The 18,004-nt window shown below is 40.9% G+C and overlaps 1 protein-coding gene across 4 annotated transcripts in view; it reads left to right on the top strand.

The window, feature by feature from the left end:
• yeats2 (YEATS domain containing 2) overlaps positions 1 to 18,004 on the top strand; it is a 173,507-nt gene that overhangs the window by 88,580 nt on the left and 66,923 nt on the right. The gene's annotated exons all lie outside the window — the stretch shown is intronic.

Genomic DNA, 18,004 nt, shown 5'->3' with positions numbered 1-18,004 from the left:
GAGAGAATGAGGAGTGGGATTTAAGTAGAAAGCTTTCAGAGAGCCAAATGGCCGCCACCTTTTAAAGTACGATCCTCTAAAATGGTGGACAAAACTGTGTAAACTTTGTCTCAAATATACAAGTTAATGCAAAACTATTCTATAGGCATGGGAACAGGAAACAGGTTGTACAGGGAATGCTGGGACTGAACAGAGGCCAGAATGGAAATATACTCAAGGAGGCTGAATTATTAAATTAATATTTCATATCACCCTGCACTAAGGTAGGATGTGCTGCTGGATTCCCAGCAAAAGAACATGTAATTCACATTGTTGATGGACTAAAAATCGATAGAAGTTTACTGCACTTAAGTTAGATAAATAACTTAGTCTTGTGTTGAATATATCCCAGGTTCCTAATGAGAATGAGGGAGGAAATTGAAGAGACCCTGGCCATAATGTTCTAAATGTATTAGAGTTAAGGGGGGGGATCCCTTTTGAGAAAAGGTGTAGGAATAAGATGACTGAGATTTGAGGAGGAAAATATGGTATATGGTACAGATGGGCTTCCAAAAAGATACTTGATAACGTGCCGTGTAGGAAGCTTATCATCAGGTTTGAAGCCATGGCTGCAGCTGCATGAGCAACAATCGAATAAACGTCAGGAACAGAAAATAATCATGAAAAGTTGTTTTTCTGACTGTTGGAAGGTCCTTTACGGTTAGGACTGGGATCAGAACTCCTTTGTAATTCATATTAATGGATTATACTTGGATAGACAGACATAATGTCCAAGCTTTCAGATGACATGAAATTTGGAGTTAGTGAACTGCGAGGGGGACATCAGGGAGACGTGAACAGATGGATGCATAGGTGACATACTATGGAGGAGGAGTCTAGAATGTTGAAGAAAAAGAAGTGATAATATAAACCATAGGGCAGAATTTTCAAACAAGCACAAGTACGTACATAGTCTGTTGAAATGGCACGATAGGTTGAGAAAACGGTTAAGTACAACATGCAAGAATCTGGTTTTTAAAAAAAGAAGGCACAGAGTAGAAGAACTAGTGGTGAACCTCCCCAAAGTATCTGTTTGACCACAACTAGACTATTTCGTATAGTTCTGGGATTCACACTTTAATAAAGTTCCAATGGTTTGAGCGATGGTGCAGAAGAGGTTTATTTAGATCATTCCAGGGCTTCAGTTTCGTAGATAGATTGTACTGGCAGTGGTTCATGGAACAAAGAAGGTTTCAAAGGGGTCTGATAAAGGTATAAATAGAGATGGATAGAAGGAAAATATTGTCATTGGCAGAAGGGTTGACAAGAGAACTGAAAGTGATATGAGGATTGATTATTTAATGCAGTCAACAGTTACAGTCTGGAGTGCACTGCCCGGAGAAGTAGTGGAGGTTACCTTAATTGTTGTACTGAGAAGAGATCTGGGAAAGAAATAATTTGTTTGGAATGTGGGGAGAGGGTTAGAGAGAGGCTCCAGATGAATTGTTCTACATTGAAGCCAGTATAAATTTCTTCCTGTAATCATTCTGTGAAATGCAAATTATTTTAGGCAAGACGTTCTCCACAACCTTAGCATCCAAATGAATCAATTTACTGCCTAAGGAACAGTAGGCATATCTGCTATTGTAAATACTAGAAAAACTTTGGAAGATCACAGTCCATTGCTGCATTTTATGAAGTGTTCACTTTTAAAGTGCAATCCAAAAAATCCCTGATGTGCGGAAGTTTGGAACTTCAGCATTTCTGCTAGAGTCCTGAACTTCACTCAGATATGGAGGTTTCATGTAAAACTGATAGCATTTCTATAAAGATTAAAGATGAAGATTTACTTTATTTGTTATATGTACATTGAACATACTGTGAAATCCATCGTTTGCATCATTGACCATCTCACTCTGAGGATTTGCTGGGGACAGTCTACAAGTATTGCTATACTTCCAGTGCCATGCTGACAAGTTACTAATGGAAATCTGTACATCTTCGGAATGTGAGAGGAAACTGGATCACCTGAAGGAAACCCACATAGTCATGGGGAGAATATGGATATGCACTCATCTAAAGTTCATGACAATCGTGGTTTATTCATTCAGATCCTCTGATAAATCCTTGATCATGGCCTAGTCCACCAACTCGAAACAATCCCATAGCCACTCTTCTGCCTCCCATGACCGCCACCTTGTTGACCTTAACTCTGATACCTTGCTCTTTAGTCTATGCAGGTAGGAAGGGAATAGCCAGATGATCATATTTCCTGAAATTAGGTTGAGGGATGAAATGGTAGGCATTCTTGATGGTAGTGTGGCAGTGGTCGAGTGTGTTGAGTCCTCTGGTGTTGCAGGTGATGTGCTGATGGTAGTTGGGTGAAGATTTCTTCATGCTAGCTTGATTGAAGTCCCTGGCACATCCTCGCTGGGGACTTCCATCCCATATGATGGACCTGTTCAAGCCTTATCCCTGAAGTAGCTGAATAAAGCTTTGACCATTGTTAAAGCTATATTTTCAAGGTTTAGCTGGCTGTTACCTTTGCTCACCTTTGTTTTAACATGGTCATATATAACACAGATAAGGATACCACTCTATAAAACTGTGCAAATGCTATCCAGGTAAAGATAAAAATGGCTTCAGAAACCATTGGTAATCAGGAAATTTGAATAATCCACAATTATATTTAAGTTGCTCTGACTTTTAGTGCTGCTCCAACAGTGCCCAATATAAACTCAGGGAACAGCTTCTCATCTTCCAATGTGGCAAACTAAGGGGCAACTCTTTCATACAGAAGGTAATGGGTATATAGAGTGAACTGCCAAAGGAAGCTGTAGAGCTAGGTACAATTATAATGTTTAAAGGACAACCACATAGATAGAAAAACATTTGGAGGTATATGGGGCAAATGAAAGCAAATTGATTAGCTCAGATTGACATCATGGTTGACATGGATACATTTGGCCGGAGGATCTGTTTCTCCACGAGGTAACTGTATGACTCTGTAATTCAACAATTTCATACAACCAGCCTAACCAGATTATGCTGTCATTTGGCAGATACTGATGCAATGTCATCAGCCTGTGATGCTAAATGGGTTTTCTCTCTCCACAAGTGCTGCCTGATCTGTTGAGCAGTTCCACAATTCTCTGTTTATATTTTGGCATCTGCAGTATTTGGAATTTCATAACTTACATTTTTTAAAAATCTTTACACAGATTTCTGTTATCTCCTTACATTTACATCTCCTGAGATGGACTCATTTCTGATTAACAGGCCCTTATCCTTGCTTAGCAGGCGGCATCCCTATAAGTGCCTTGTAGTTTTTCTTATCTCCATTCTATTGTAGATAATCTCTTTATTTTAAGTTGCAGTGAAAGAGTGGAGGGAGCATATCTGATTTCTCATTTTTTATAGTTCTGCCAAAGTTTCTTTGATATGAAACATGTAATAAGAACAAAAAAGAATGTAAATAATCTGCGTCAAGCAGTGTCAGTGGAGAGAGAAATTCCACATTCGTAGCTTTTCATCTGAATTGTAATGCATTATAAATTTGTTTCCCTCTCTACATATAGTGCCTGGTCAGCTGAATAGTTCCATTTTGTTTTTACTTCAGGTTGCCAGCATCTGTGTTTATTTTTCCATTCTGATTTTCATTCTTATATGCCTGTTCCTAGAATTGTTTGTTGACATTCTCATCACTATACATCAAAGCACATAGCCACAGAACAGCATTTCTAAAAATTATACCCCTCGAGTGGTTTTGATTGGAGCCAGCTCCATATTACTCAGAATTTTCTTGATAATGTGGTCAACCTCATTAATCCTTTGTCAGAGAGGAAAGTGGAAATTAGCTTCTCCTATGAGAGTGTCCCTGATTTAAAAAAAACTGAGCTATACTAGATACTGGATGAAGCTAAGATGGTATTTGTAATTATGTGCATGGGCTGAGGTTAAGCACAAGATGTGGAGCTTTTAAGGGAGCTGCCACAAAACTCCTGGGCAGTACGGTAGCGTAGTGGTTAGCGCAACACTTTACAGTACAGGCGACCTGGGATCAGTTCTCACCGCTACCTGTTAGGAGTTTGTGTATTCTGCCCATGACCGCTCTGAGTGCTCCAGTTTTCTCCCACAGTCCAAAGACGGTTGATAGATTAATTGGTCATTGTAAGTTGTCCTGTGATTAGGCAAGGATTAAATAGGGGTTACTGGGCGGGCAACTCGAAGGGCCAGAAGGGCCTATCCTGCACTGTATCCCAATAAATAAATAAATTCCATTGTTTTGGCAGTCAGCACTTCCTAGAGCAGTTGCAAAAATGTACAAATTTTAGCAAGTTCTCTGTGTCATTTTGTTCCTCTCTGTGGACATGAATGTATTAACTTTAGTCAGTTATAATTCCAGATATCACAGCTGCTCATTGCTGGGGCAAGTGCTCACTGAATGTTAAGCTGCTCTTCTATCTCAGAAGACATCATATGCATTCTCATTCATCCTCTTGATTCCTCACTCTGTTGGTATTGGAATTGGTTTATATTGTCATATGTGCCATATAAAATATACCATAAATAGTAAATTTGTAGGGTCAAGAGTCCATCTGGTTGTACTACGGAACCCTTCACTACTCTTAGAACAATGTGGTGGAAGCTATCCTTGAGTTGGTGGTATGTTCTCTCAAAGAGAAGAGAGAATGTTCAGAGTGGGTGAGGTCTTAGATTAGTGTGAAGTATGGACAAGTAATTCTTCATGTATCTGCAAATGTATATATGTATATTATTTATTTATTATTGCACTGTACTATTGCTGCAAAACTGCAAATTTCACAACACATGTCAGTGATTTAAAAAGTATGATTTCGGCACTCATGGAGTCCGTAAAGATGAGGCTAGTTTCTGTGACGTGCTGAGCTGTGTCAACAACTCTCTGCAGTTCTTTGTGGTCATGAGCAGAGCAATTCCCATACCAAGCCATGATGGCATCCAGATAAGATGCCTTGTATAGTGCATTGATAAAAATTGGTTAGTTGCTGGGGACATACCAAATTATTTTTAACTTCTTGAGGAAGTAGAGGCATTGGTGAGCGTTCTTGGCTGTGATGTCAACATAGACCAAGACTGACTATTGGTGATGTTCACTTCTAGGAACTTGAAACTTTCAATCCTTTCAGCCTCAGCCTTTGATGTGGACAGGAGCTCGCGCATTACCGCTCTTCATGAAGTCAATGATTATCTCTTTTGGTTTGCTGACATTGAGGAAAATGTTGTTGTCATGATACCATGCTCTCTACCTCCTTTCCTGTACTCCGACTCATCTTTATTTGAGATACGGCCCATTATGGTGGTATCATCTGCAAACTTGCAGATGTTATCTTGCCCCAACCTGCAGGTACAAAGACTTTGCAACAAATTGAATTATGTTTACTTAACGCTACTAATATGGGAATACAGGGTCAAGGAGCTCTCTATAGCTGTTCCAATTTAGATCTTGGGCCCAGGGCTCAGTGCCACATTGGATGAGACATGTAATTGCTGAACTGACATTGTAGTAGAAGAGTTGGAAAGTTCCTTTTTGATCACTATTAAGGTTGTATATTGCAGTTATTACTTAAGGCATATGCAGTTTCCTAGGGTTGATTCTTTGTAATGATAAATATCACACTGAAAGAGAGTGAATTGTGATCATTCATTCGATGTTGTCGATATTGCTGTTGTCTCCCTTGCTTGCTTGGCCTCATTTCTAATACAGCCAATTGCTTTGCTGCATTACCCGTGGGAAAATGTTATCCCACCAGGGAGAAGATTATATGAGCTGTAATTAGTGATTTAAGTGGTTAAATCTCTTCACTTGCACTGACTACAAATAAATAAATATTTTACTGGTAAATCTAGTATGAGAACTGGCTTAACCTGAATAGTATTATTACCAGGAAGTATTTTAATTTTAGGCAATGTAATCTATGATCATGCAGTGTAATGTCAGTATTTACATCATATTCAGAAAATGGTACAAAGACCTTCCAGAGAACTGAGATAATGTTCAGAAAATGGTGTCCCTTTAGTATTGTGATTTTATTTTTAAATTTTAAATGGCAGATGACATTTGAAAGTTGAAAGGTTGTTTACCTCTCATATTACATTTGTTGTTGTGAAGTCATCATGCCACTGACAGCGGTCTCACAGGAAGTGTGTTATTGCTGCAATACTGCAATTTTTGTTCTTAGTTTAAAAACATCTAAATGAAACAGCAATTTACTGAAATCAGTGCAGTCATGGTCACAGCTGCAGTCTGTTTTTAACTCTTTGTGAACTTGGTGTTGCACCTGCATAATTAACCAGTTACAAGCTGTCAGCTTTGGTTCTTTGATAGTCCATGAGGCAAGATCGTTCCAACACAACAGCTACTGCACCTCCAAGTGCTGTGCAGCTCTTTGCATCCAGAAGTGACCATTGGGGGCAGTCATCCTCTAGTGAATACTTTGGGGTGCTCGCCGAGTAAAATCAACTTTCTAAAGTCTCCTTAGTAGGTCATGTTGTTTCTCCTCACCGCACATTGGGCGGCAACCTTAGCATTTTGTCTTTTTTTTAATGAGACCAAGTTGCTAGCTTAACACTCAACCCAGCACAAATGGAAAGCACGTAAGGAGCCAGTAGGGTTCAAACCTGTAACTACTCACCTCGAAGTCTGGTGCGGATGCCACTACACCACCAGCTGGCTTTGGTAGGTCATGTGGTTGAATGTTCTATCGATTTTTCTACTTTCTTTCTTTCTTCCATTCACTAGAATTAACACACGTGTCTGAGAGAGCAGGCTGCTGTTCAAAGATTTTCTTATGTACCTACAGTGTCCAGAGAACTGCCTGCACCAGTGACTTGACCAGTGGGCTCATGTATTGACCATGATCATGGTCTCTTTGTACCAGTAGTGATCAGTGGGCTCTGTATGCTAATAGTTTAACAGATGGATCCTCTGCATCAAAATTGAACAATAAGCTGCCTCTATCAAGCATTTGCCTAGGAGTCGGTCTGCTTTTGGTAACCAGTTAAAGGCTGGTGTCATTGGTGACTAACCTGCAGGCTCTCTGTATCAATAGTTTGTCATGACAAATGTTAAAAGCAGTATAACTATGTCTAGAGACGTTCAAATTCATTGTTGATGGAATCATACAGCATGGAAGTAGGCCCTTTGGCTGTTGCTAATTAACTGCAGCACATGATAGAACACACCATACGTTGCCTAACAACAATATTACTTTATTTACTATTAGTCATGCAACTTTGAGATTTATTACATAGGAATAATAAGACCCATTAGGACTTTAATTTCACAACTGTTTTAATTACTTTCATAGCTTCCAAAACACACTACCTACATTCAGATATTACACACTCCTGCTAACGTGGCAGGGTTTGATCTCACCCAGTTCTTCTTTGTTCCCTGATTTAGGGTTTCTTCAGCAGTTGGTCTCTGAAGTCATTGCTGCTTGTCATAGATTTTTATAGCATGAAAACAGGCCCTTCCGACCAGCTGGTCCCTGCTGTTCAACATGTCCTATGCAAGTTAGCAGCATTTGCTAGGATTTAGCCCATAACCTCCAAAACTTTTCCAATCCATGTACCTGTCCAACTGTCATTTAAAAGTTGTTATTTAATCTGCATCAGCCATTTCCTCTGGCAGCTCATTATAAATTGTATGAAGAGATTACCCCTCAAGTTCCTGATAAATCTTTCCCTTCTCACCTTAAACCATGTCCTGAAGTTCTTGATTATCCAAAAAGTAAAGCAACTTTTCATACACTTCTTTACATACCTTCCAAATATTCCCTCAGCTACAAATATACTCCTTCGGACACTGTTGGTGGGAACAGCCTATAAGTGCACAGCAGTGCCAGCGGACTGGCCATTGGCACTGTGGCTGGCTCTGAGGCTCTGCCAGGAGGGGTAAAGTCAGACAGGGTAATGGTGATAGGAGACTCAATAGGAGACTCACTGTTGCTGGGTCTGAGGCTCTGCTGGGAGGGGTAAAGTCAGACAGGGTAATGGTGATAGACTCAATAGGAGACTCACTGTGGCTGGCTCTGAGGCTCTGCTGGGAGGAGTAAAATCAGACAGGGTAATGGTGATAGGAGACTCACTGTTGCTGGGTCTGAGGCTCTGCTGGGAGGGGTAAAGTCAGACAGGGTAATGGTGATAGGAGACTCAATAGGAGACTCACTGTTGCTGGCTCTGAGGCTCTGCTGGGAGGGGTAAAGTCAGACAAGGTAATGGTGATAGGAGGTTCAATAGTTAGAGGAATGAGAAGACAGGATGGTATGTTGCATCTCAGTTGCTAGGGTCCGGGATGTCTCAGAGTGGCGGCAGAAAATTCTCAGTTGGGAGTGTGAGCAGTCAGAGGTCATGGTGTACATAGCATTAAATGACATGGGTAGAAAGGGGGAAGAGGTCCTGCACAGTGAGTATAAGAAGTTAGAAAAGAGGCTGAAGAGAATGATCTCCAAGGTAGTGATCGCTGGATTACTTCTAGTACTTAGTGCTAGTCAGGGCAGGAATAGGATGATAGTACAGATGAATAAACGGCTGAGGGAGTAATGCAGGGGGCAGGGTTTAAAATTTCCGGATCATTTGGATTTCTTCCAGGGAAGGTATGACTTGTACTTGAGGAATGACAGACAGATGATAGAGCAAAATTGCAGTCAGTGGGATGATTTGAAGTGTAACATGTGGCCAAAATTGAAAAGTATGATGATGAATGCAGTACTGATGATGTTATATTTGAATGCATGCAGTATACAGAATATGGTAGATAATCTTGTAGCGCAGTTAGGATTTTCAGGTATAACGTTGTGGGCATCACTAAGTTGTGGATGGGATATTAACTTTCAAGGATACTCAATGTATCAAAAGGACAGGCAGGTAAGGCAGAAGGGGTGGGAGAAAATGAAATCAAATCCTTCGGAAGAGGTGACATAGGATCAGAAGATGTAAAATCCTTGTGAATAGATTTAAGAAACTGCAAGGGTAAAAATATCCTGAAGGGAATAATATACAGGCATCCAAATAGTAGCCAGGATGTGGCATTTAAATTACAATGGGAGGCGGAAAAGGTATGTAAGAAGGGCAATGTTACAATAGTCACCGGGGATTTCAATATGAAGATAGATTGGGAAAACAGGTTGGTGCTGGATCCCAGAAGAGGGAATTTGTAGAGTGCCTGCAAGATAGCTTGTGGTTGGGCCCAGTATGGGAAAGGCATTTTTGGATTGGGGGGAATTCACTTTGATTAAGGAGCTTAAGGTGAAGGAACCCTCTGGAGACAGTGATCATAATATGATAGAATTCACCCTGCACTTTGAGAGGGAGAAGATAGAGTCAGATGTATCAATTTTATAGTGGAGTAAAATTAATTATAGTGGCATCAGAGAGGAGCTGACCAAAGTTGATTGGAAGGGGATATGAGCAGTGATGATGGCAGAACAGTAATGGCTGGAGTTTCTGTGGGGAATTCAGAAGGTGCGGGATAGATACTGTACATCCCAAAGATGAAGAAGTATTTTAAAGGGAGAATGAGGCAATCATGGGTGACAAGGGAAGGCAAATACAGCATAAAAGCAAAAGAGAGTGCATATAATAAAGCAAAAATTACTGGGAAGTTAGGATTAGGAAGCTTTTAAAAACCAACAGAAGTCAACTAGAAAAAGCTGTAAGGAGGGAAAAGATGAAATATGAAGATAAGCTAGCCAATAATATAAAAGACGATACCAGAAGTTTTTTATATATATTGTATGACATGTAAAAGAGAGACGAGTGGATATCAGACCGCTGGACAATGATGCTAGAGAGATAGTAATGGGTGACAAAGAAATAATAGATGAGCTTAATAAGTATTTGTGTTAGTCCTCGCTGTGGAAGACACCAGCAGTATGCTAAAAATTTGAGAATGTCAAGGAGCAGAAGGAAATGTAGTTGCTATTATTTAGGAGAAGGTGCTTGGGAAAGGGAAACATCTGAAGGTAGACAGGTCAGCTGGACCAGTGGACTACACCTTGTGTTCTGAAAGAGATAGCTGAAGAGATTGTGGAGGTATTCATTATGATTGTTCAAGAATCACTAGATTCTGGAATGGAGGACTGGAAAATTGTAAATGTCACACCACTCTTTAAGAAGGGAGGGAAGCAGAAGAAAGGAAATTATAGTCCAGTTAGCCTGACTTCAGTGGTTGGAAAGATGTTGGAGTCCATTATTAAGGATGATGTTTTTGGATACTTGGAGATACATGATAAAGGAGGCTAAAGTCAGCATGGTTTCCTCAGCAGAAAATCTTGCCTGACAATCTGTTGGAATTCTTTGAGTAATTAACAGACAGTATAGACAAAGGAGAGTCGATGAATGTTGATTACTTTGATTTTCAGGAGGCTTTTGACAAGTTGCCACACATGAGGCTGCTTAACAAGATGAGATCCCATGGATCCATAGGAAAGACAACAGCATGGATAGAAGATTGGTACACTGGCAGCTGCCGAAAAGTGGAAATAAAGGGGTCCTATTCTGGTTGGCTGGTGATGACAAGTGGTGTTCCGCAGGGGTTGGTATTGGGACTACTACTTTTCCCATTATCTGTCAACAACTTAGATGACGGATTTGACAGCTTTGTTGCTAAGTTTGCAGATGATACAAAGATAGGTGGAGAGGCAGGTAGTATTGAGGGAAGCGTGGAGTCTGCAGAAGGACTTAAACAGATTGAGAGAATGGCCAAAGGAGTCACGGATAGTGCATAACGAAGGTTAGTGTATGGTCATGCACTTTGGTAGAAGGAATAAGGATGTAGAGGATACAATATTTTCTAAATGAGGAGAATGTTCAAAAATCAGCAATGCAAAGGGATCTGGGAATCCTCATGCAGGATTCCCTAAAGGTTAACTCACAGGACGAGTCAATGGTAAGAAGGCAAATAGAAACATAGAAAATAGGTGCAGGAGTAGGCCATTCGGCCCTTCGAGCCTGCACCGCCATTTATTATGATCATGGCTGATCATCCAACTCAGAACCCTGCCCCAGCCTTCCCTCTACACCCCCTGATCCCCGTAGCCACAAGGGCCATATCTAACTCCCTCTTAAATATAGCCAATGGACTGGCCTCAACTGTTTCCTGTGGCAGAGAATTCCACAGATTCACCACTCTCTGTGTGAAGAAGTTTTTCCTAATCTCGGTCCTAAAAGGCTTCCCCTTTATCCTCAAACTGTGACCCCTCGTTCTGGACTTCCCCAACATCGGGAACAATCTTCCTGCATCTAGCCTGTCCAATCCCTTTAGGATCTTATACGTTTCAATCAGATCCCCCCTCAATCTTCTAAATTCCAACGAGTACAAGCCCAGTTCATCCTGTCTTTCTTCATATGAAAGTCCTGCCATCCCAGGAATCAATCTGGTGAACCTTCTTTGTACTCCCTCTATGGCAAGGATGTCTTTCCTCAGATTAGGGGACCAAAACTGCACACAATACTCCAGGTGTGGTCTCACCAAGGCCTTGTACAACTGCAGTAGTACCTCCCTGCTCCTGTACTCGAATCCTCTCGCTATAAATGCCAGCATACCATTCACCTTTTTCACCGCCTGCTGTACCTGCGTGCCCACTTTCAATGACTGGTGTATAATGACACCCAGATCTCATTGCACCTCCCCTTTTCCTGATCGGCCTCCATTCAGATAATAATCTGTTTTCCTATTTTTGCCACCAAAGTGGATAACTTCACATTTATCCACATTAAATTGCATCTGCCATGAATTTGCACACTCACCCAACCTATCCAAGTCTCTCTGCATCCTCTTAGCATCCTCCTCACAGCTAACACTGCCACCCAGCTTCGTGTCATCCGCAAACTTGGAGATGCTGCATTTAATTCCCTCATCCAAGTTATTAATATATATTGTAAACAACTGGGGTCCCAGCACTGAGCCTTGCGGTACCCCACTAGTCACTGCCTGCCATTCTGAAAAGGTCCCGTTTATTCCCACTCTTTGCTTCCTGTCTGCTAACCAATTCTCTATCCACATCAATACCTTACCCCCAATACCGTGTGCTTTAAATTTGCACACTAATCTCCTGTGTGGGACCTTGTCAAAAGCCTTTTGAAAATCCAAATATACCACATCCACTGGTTCTCCCCTATCCACTCTACTAGTTACATCCTCAAAAAATTCTATGAGATTCGTCAGACATGATTTTCCTTTCACAAATCCATGCTGACTTTGTCCAATGATTTCACTGCTTTCCAAATGTGCTGTTATCACATCTTTGATAACTGACTCCAGCAGTTTCCCCACCACCGACGTTAGGCTAACCGGTCTATAATTCCCCGGTTTCTCTCTCCCTCCTTTTTTAAAAAGTGGGGTTACATTAGCCACCCTCCAATCCTCAGGAACTAGTCCAGAATCTAACGAGTTTTGAAAAATTATCACTAAATGCATCCACTATTTCTTGGGCTACTTCCTTAAGCACTCTGGGATGCAGACCATCTGGCCCTGGGGATTTATCTGCCTTTAATCCCTTCAATTTACCTAACACCACTTCCCTACTAACATGTATTTCGCGCAGTTCCCCCATTTCACTGGACCCTCTGTCCCCTACTATTTCTGGAAGATTATTTATGTCCTCCTTAGTGAAGACAGAACCAAAGTAATTATTCATTTGGTCTGCCATGTCCTTGCTCCCCATAATCAATTCACCTGTTTCTGTCTGTAGGGGACCTACATTTGTCTTTACCAGTCTTTTCCTTTTTACATATCTATAAAAGCTTTTACAGTCAGTTTTTATGTTCCCCGCCAGTTTTCTCTCATAATCTTTTTTCCCCTTCCTAATTAAGCCCTTTGTCCTCCTCTGCTGAACTCTGAATTTCTCCCAGTCCTCAGATGAGCCACTTTTTCTGGCTAATTTGTATGCTGCTTCTTTGGAATTGATACTATCCCTAATTTCTCTTGTCAGCCATGGGTGCACTACCTTCCTTGATTTATTCTTTTTCCAAACTGGGATGAACAATTGTTGAAGTTCATCCATGCAATCTTTAAATGCTTGCCATTGCATATCCACCGTCAATCCTTTAAGTGTCATTTGCCAGTCTATTTTAGCTAATTCACGTCTCGTACCTTCAAAGTTACCCCTCTTTAAGTTCAGAACCTTTGTTTCTGAATTAACTATGTCACTCTCCATCTTAATGAAGAATTCCACCATATTATGGTCACTCTTACCCAAGGGGCCTCTCACGACAAGATTGCTAATTAACCCTTCCTCATTGCTCAAAACCCAGTCCAGAATAGCCTGCTCTCTAGTTGGTTCCTCGACATGTTGGTTCAAAAAACCATCCCGCATACATTCCAAGAAATCCTCTTCCTCAGCACCTTTACCAATTTGGTTCACCCGATCTACATGTAGATTGAAGTCACCCATTATAACTGCTGTTCCTTTATTGCACACATTTCTAATTTCCTGTTTAATACCATCTCCGACCTCACTACTACTGTTAGGTGGCTTGTACACAACTCCCACCAGCGCCTTCTGCCCCTTAGTGTTACGCAGCTCTACCCATATCGATTCCACATCTTCCCGGCTTATGTCCTTCCTTTCTATTGCGTTAATCTCTTCTTTAACCAGCAACGCCACCCCACCTCCTTTTCTTTCATGTCTGTCCCTCCTGAATATTGAATATCCCTGAAATGCAATGTTAGCTGTCATTTTGGGAGTATTGGAATATAAGACATGATGCTGAGGCTTTATAAGGGATCGGTCAGTCTTGGAGTATTGTAAGCAGTTATGTTCCCTTTTGTCTCAGAAAAGATGTGCTGGCATTGGAGAGGGTTCATGAGAATAATTCTGGGAATGGAAGGGTTTATGTATGAGGAGCGTATGATGGCTCTGGGCCTGTGCTCGCATTAGATTAGGACAATGATGGGAAATCTTATTGAAACCTATCAAATATTGAAAGGCTTAGATAGAGTGATGTGGAAAGGATGTTTCCTATTGTGGGTGAGTCTATGACCAGAGGGCACAGCCTCAGAGCATTGTGACATCCATTTAGAACAAAGATGAGGAATTTCTTCAGTGAATCTGTGGAATTCATTGCTACTAATGGCCGTGGAGGCTAAGCCATTGAAGGTTGACAGGTTCTTGATTAGTTAGGGTGTAAAAAGTTGTGGGGAAAAGGCAGGAGAGTGGGTTTGAGAAGGATAATAAATCAGCATGTTGGAATGACAGAGCAGACACAATGGGTCAATCGACAGACGTTCTCTCACTGTGCTTCCTTTGCTCTAGATTTCCAGTGTCTCTTTCTAGTCAGCAGTGTCCTCCCAGAGCCTAATGGGATACTTGACATTTCTGTGTTTACTACAAGTCCAATGTATCCGCACTGAACAATGTGCTCACATTTGTCCATTCTTTGGTCTACAGCCCTCTTATATATGTTTCCGGAAAGAGAAGAGTTGGCCTGTGGATAAGGGAAGATGATTCCCTGGCTTTTTCTGTTCTGATATTCATTGAATTGGACTTGACTTTTCTTAAGTCAAAGACAATTACCACTTTTGATAAAATGAACAGTTCAAAACTGATTTTAGACATTAAATATTTAGAGTCCAGTAAGCCAGTTAAATCTCTACAGGCCATCATAAGTAGTTATCTGACACATATGGATATGGCAATAGTCAACAGATATTTATTTAGTTGTCCTTTAAAGTGTCGAGCAACTGTCTGAGCATCCAGTTCTTTTGTACTGTTGATACCTGTTATTTCTGTTAAAACTCTTTGTTTGTTATTTTGAGATAATTTAAAGGTCATGAAACATTCAGCTCCTGCAGAATAATGCTGTAAACATAGCCGGTTTGGAACTGGTTATACTGGTGGTGTTGGCACAGTGCCAGTCACAAGATCACATGGCTTTAAAATCAAGTTCAGAGTCAGATGAACCTGCAAAGATTGTGATTTGCGTTAACTAATAGCACCATCTGGTGAAGAAAGCCCTTCATTTTTATGTACAATAAAACTCTGTTAATCCAATACACTTTGTTGGTGCTTGACTGCCAGATTTTATGGACTATTGGATGTTCCAATACCACTATCCCAACACACTTGTAAGTCACTCTTTTTTTTTGGATATACAAGGGATACTATAATTCATTAGTACAGTGGAAGGAAATTCACAACTCACTTCATTTACCTTGGAGCAGCTCACAGTGTTTTCCATCGCCACTCGAAGTCAGACAATAGTACAACAAACAGTAGTACAATAATCTTTCCAGTAAACCTAATCAGTTTCACGGGAGTGAGGAAAATGGAATTCTTTTTGAAATTCTAGGAAAGAAAGGAAGTGAGGAACTGGCATGCATCAAGGAAACATAAGAACCGAGGCTCACCGAGTTCCGAGAAATGTAGGAAGTAGGTCCTGGTGATTTGAAAGGGACAGGAGGAAATGAAATCTTAGTGTGCTTAAAAGGAGAGCTAGAAATAGGGCGCAGATGAATTTCAAGCACAGGAATATTTACCTGGCAAGAAATATGCCAAACTTTCAGGATTTCTAAATAATCAAATAATAACTTACCAGATTTTAATGTATATGGTTTTAGTGAATATACATTATACGATCTGTTTGATGTGTGAGAGAGTTAATGTGCAAATGAAGAACTAAAAATCTGTTACTCATAGGTCTGAGGCCAGCTCGTATTTTTATTAATGAAATGAATGGTTATAGGTTTGCTTACATATAAATAAAGGAAGGTGCTGGAGCCAATATTATTGTTACACATGGGAAAATATTGACATTACTATTTATCTGTTGATTAGCAGCCACAGTATATTGTTCATACTCTTAAGCTCTTCCTCTGAGCTCTTGGCCCCAACTGCCAGGTTGTTCTGACTTTGTCTTCTCACAGATTGCACCTGCAACACTATGAATTATTTTGTGATCAGTCAGCTGAAAATGAAAAATTACTGAACAGGACGGACTTTCCTTTGGTCTGCGCTGTTGGAAGCACCAGGTCTGCGGAAATATGTAACACATTGCCTTGATGCTAGAATAGAATGTTTTTGTCTGTTTAAACAAATCTTGCCCCTGATGGTTCTCAGGTGAGATCAATAGCTTCGATTCAAATATCAGTCCACTTTTCGCTTGGAATGTGTAGCCATAGCTGTGTTTCCTGAGCTGTTCCCAAAGACCATAAGGGGATCAGTATTTAGTCCTGCATTGGAAGGATATGTTAGATAAGTTGTACAAGGGATATTGTAATTTATTAGTACAGTGGAAGGAAATTCACAACTCACTTCATTTACATTGGAGCAGCTCACATTGTTTCCCATCGCTATGCTAAGTCAGGCAATTGTATAATCACAAGAAAATCAGCACAAGCTGGAAATCCAAATAACACATACAATGCTGGAGGAACTCAGCAAGCCAAGCAGCTATGGAAAAGAGTAAACAGTCGATATTTCGAGCTGAGACCCTTCAACAGCACTGGAGAAAAGGATGATTCAGAGCAAGAAGGTTGGGGTAGGGGAGGAAGAAGTACAAGGTTGTAGGTGATAGGGAGGGGGAGGGGTGAAAGAGATAAAGGGCTAGAGAAAGAAGTATCTGCCAGGTGAGGGTAGAAAGTAATGGAAGAAAGGGGAGTGGGAGGAGCACAGAGGGAGGTGAAGTGCAGGTAAGGGGATAAAGTGAGAGAGGAAAAAGGAAACGGTAAAGAAGGGGGCATATTAATCTTTTGGATTAGCCTCCCATGAGGAACTTTGTAAAATCCACGTAGACAACATCCACTGCCCTACTCTCATCATTGTCATCATAATGGTTATAGAGGACTCAAAGATGGTGGTCAAGGGCCGAGCGACCTCATCTCTTGCCTCCTTCAATAACCTGAGGCCACCTTGATATTCATTATGAGGCCCAACAGTTTCTCCTCCTTGATTTTTAAATGCCCTAACGTACTGTGTTTATCCATATCTGTTTCCTTGGTAAATACTGAAGCAAAGTACTCATTAAGTACCTCACTCACATTCTCATCAACCAGCAAATGTTTATCCCTTCATCCTTGAGTGGTCCACACTCTCCCTAGTTATCCTCTTACCCTTGGTGTATGTATAGAATGCCTTGGGGTTCACCTTAATTCTACTTGCCAAGGACTTTTCATGGCCCCTCATGGCTTTCCTAACTCATTTTGTTCTCTTCTGGCTTCTTTATATTAATGTGCTTAGTTTGTTTCTAACTTCTGAAGCTTTACATACTTCTCTTTTTTCTTCTTGACTAAATTCACCACCTCTCTGGACATTCAAGGTTCTCTTACCTTTCCAGCCCCTTCCTTCCTTCTACAGGAACATACAGTGGCATGCAAAAGTTTGGGCACCCCAGTCAAAATTTCTGTTACTGTGAATAGCTCAGCGAGTAAAAGATAAACTGATTTCCAAAAGGCATAAGGTTAAAGATGACACATTTCTTTAATATTTTAAGCAAGAAAACTTTTTTACTTCCATCCTTTACAGTTTCAAAATAACAAAAAAGGAATAGGGCTCGAAGCACAAGTTTGGGCACCCTGCATGGTCAGTACTTAGTAACACCCCCTTTGGCAAATATCGCAGCTTACAAACACTTTTTGTAGCCAGCTAAGAGTCTTTCAATTCTTGCTTGGGGGATCTTCGCCCATTCTTCCTTGCAAAGGCATCTAGTTCTGTGAGATTCTTGGGCCATCTTGCATGCACTGCTCTTTTGAGGTCTATCCACAGATTTTCGATGATGTTTAGGTCAGGGGACTGTGAGGGCCATGGCAAGATCTTCAGCTTGTGCCTCTTGAGGTAGTCCATTGTGGATTTTGAGGTGTGTTTAGGATCATTATCCTGTTGTAGAAGCCATCCTCTTTTCATCTTCAGCTTTTTTATAGACGTTGTGATGTTTGCTTCCAGAATTTGCTGGTATTTAATTGAATTCATTCTTCCCTCTACCAGTAAATGTTCCCCGTGCCACTGGCTGCAACACAAGCCCAAAGCATGATCGATCCACCCCC

This window comes from Mobula birostris, chromosome 4, assembly GCF_030028105.1.
Source record: "Mobula birostris isolate sMobBir1 chromosome 4, sMobBir1.hap1, whole genome shotgun sequence".
Taxonomy (NCBI): Eukaryota; Metazoa; Chordata; class Chondrichthyes; order Myliobatiformes; family Myliobatidae; genus Mobula; species Mobula birostris.
This window is presented reverse-complemented; position numbering and strand designations above follow the sequence as displayed.